Raw genomic sequence first — 2,898 nt, forward strand, 5'->3', positions numbered from 1 at the left:
CCCCTAATATGTAGTGGCCGGCCATGAGCATGGGTGGACAAGATGTTATGGCTAAAACATGTCATAAACATGTTGGGGTAGTGCATTATGTAAGGATTAATAAAATAAAGAGCATGGGTGGATAAGATGTTATGGCTAAAAACATGTCATAACATGTTGGGTAGTGCATTATGTAAGGATTAATAAAATAAAGGGCATGGGCAATAAAATATTGTGTTAGTAGGATGAGAAACAAAAAAAAAGAAAGAAAGGATGTGTGTGATTGTCCCCCCCCATTGCCGTGAGTGAAGAAAAGAAAAAAAAAGAAAATTTGTTCATCCTCTTTCATTTCTTTTGGCCGAAAATTCTAAGGAAGAAGGAAGGAGTTCTTGCTTCATGTTTGGTTTGGAAGAGGATTAGGAGGAGGTTGGCCATACTGTATCTAGATTAAGCTCAAGAGCTTAGAGGACCAAAGTTGGATAAAGGAAAGGAAAAAAGTGATCGAATAGCCGCCGAAATCGTTCGACAACATCCGAGGTAAGTTTTAAGTGGTTAAACGTTGAGTAAATTCAATCATAATAGGACATAATGAGTTGATTTAATAAGATATGATGTGGCCATGATATGTCTTAAACTCAAATGGTAAGTTCATATGTGTTTGGACTTGGAAATTTAAGAGCAAATTGTAATAATTTGCTTTGGACAGCAGCAGTAACGTGATTTTAGAAAATCACTATAAATTGTTGGTGTGGAATTATAGGCTGAATAAAATATGTAATCAAGGCTTAATTAGTCTAGTTTCTTATAAAAGAGACCTTGTGAGCAAAGAAATTTCCTATAAAGAGATATTTAAAGTTGTGTGAGACGGTGTCAGAATGACTCCGAAATCCCCTGTTCTGTTTTAGAAAATCATTATAAATTGTACAAAAATGGTTATAAGATAAAATTATATGCTTAACTCCTTAATGAGTGTAGTTTCAAATGAAATCAAATACAACACATTTTGAATTCTGTAAAATGAGAAATTTGATTCGTAGTGAAGATGGTCAGATTAGTCAAACAGTGAAACAGGGGAAACTTTAAGAAAAATCTGGTATTGATTGGCCAAACCTAAAATTCTGGAAATTTTATTGATGGAAGATATACGAGTCTATATTCAGGAAAAATTAACGGCAAGTGATTGGAGTTTTTAGCTCCGGTTATAAATAATTTAGTGACCATTGCTCAGGAAAATAGCTCGTAGTGAATATGTGATTTTGTTGTAAACATGGATAAAACTTGTTTTAGTTGCTCATAAGCTATTGATTAAACCCATACTTGAATTCTAAATCGTGATATTGTAAGCTTATGAGTATCGAATATGAAATGATAGTATGGCGTAAAATTGAATATTCATTGGAAAGTGATGGATGTAGATTCGGCCAAGACCAAGTCTGTACATGATAGTATATGTGGTATGTGAAGTATATTTGAATAAATGGAAAGTTATATATGTGATAAGGCCTAATGGCCATGTGAGAATGTGAAAGTGTATATATATGAGGCAATGCGAGGAAAGGAATGTATATATGAAACCAAACGAGAGAATGTGAAAGTGTATAATGATGGCCTAATACGATGTGATGAATGAAAGTATATATGTGATGAGCCTAATGGCCATGTGATGAATGTGAAAGTGTATATATGTGATAGGCAATAGCCATGATGAATGTGAAAGTGTAATATGTGATAAGGCCTAATGCATGGATGAATGTGAAGTGTATAATATGTGATAAGGCCTAATGGCCGATGTGATGAATGTGAAAGTGTATATATATGTGATAAGGCCTAATGGCCGATGTGATGAATGTGAACGTGTATATATGTGATAAGGCCTAATAGCCGATATGAATGTGAAAGTGAATATGTGATAGGCCTAATGGCCGATGTGATGAATGTGAAAGTGTATATATGTGATAAGGCCTAATAGCCGATTGATGAATGTGAAAGTGTATATATATGTGATAAGGCCGAATGGCCAATGTGATGAATGTGAACATGTGTATTGTGATAAGGCCAAATGGCCAATGTGATGAATGTGAACATGTGTATGTGTGATAAGGCCAAATGGCCAATGTGATGAATGTGAACATGTGTATTGTGATAAGGCCGAATGGCCAATGTGATGAATGTGAACATGTGTATGTGTGATAAGGCCGAATGGCCAAGTGATAATGTGAACATGCATATATGAGATAAGGCCGAATGCCAATGTGATGAATGTGAAAGTGTATATATGTGATAAGGCCGAATGGCCAATGTGATGGATGTGGAAGTATATAAATGTGATAAGTCCCGAAGGGCAATTGTGTCAGTACTATATCCGGGTTAAAACCCCGCAGGCTTTATGCGAGAATATTATCCTGATTAATGTCCGTAGGCTTCGTACTCGTACTATATCCGAGCTTTAAAGACCCGACGGCTAAATGCTAGGATTCAAGTAAGACTTTGATATTGAGTATCTGCATTAAGTTACCCTCAAATAAGTATTATGTATTCAATATGTTCAGGCACGTATACTTACTCATCGGTGGAGTGATTTCAAGGTGAATTATCAGTATCAAAGAGGTAGGTAATGTGATTAATATTATAACTCCAAATGTGAGAATGATCTAATTGGTAATTGTATGTTTGTATAATAAAGTATGCGATGAAATGTTCTTATGTATTAGTGCATATTCTGCCAAAAGCCTTATGATCTGAGTATGGGTTGGGTTGAGCTAGATGTGCCAGTACAAGGTAAGGATTACGATTTGTAAGCTTACATATATTGTAAGAAATGTTGGTTCTTTATGTGCCTATGGTAATTTAGTACTTTCATGTTGAAATACTTAAAGTATGGATGTGATTATAACAGTGGAAGGTTATTGAAGTTGATAA

This window comes from Gossypium hirsutum, chromosome D06 (genome assembly GCF_007990345.1).
Source record: "Gossypium hirsutum isolate 1008001.06 chromosome D06, Gossypium_hirsutum_v2.1, whole genome shotgun sequence".
Taxonomy (NCBI): domain Eukaryota; kingdom Viridiplantae; phylum Streptophyta; class Magnoliopsida; order Malvales; family Malvaceae; genus Gossypium; species Gossypium hirsutum.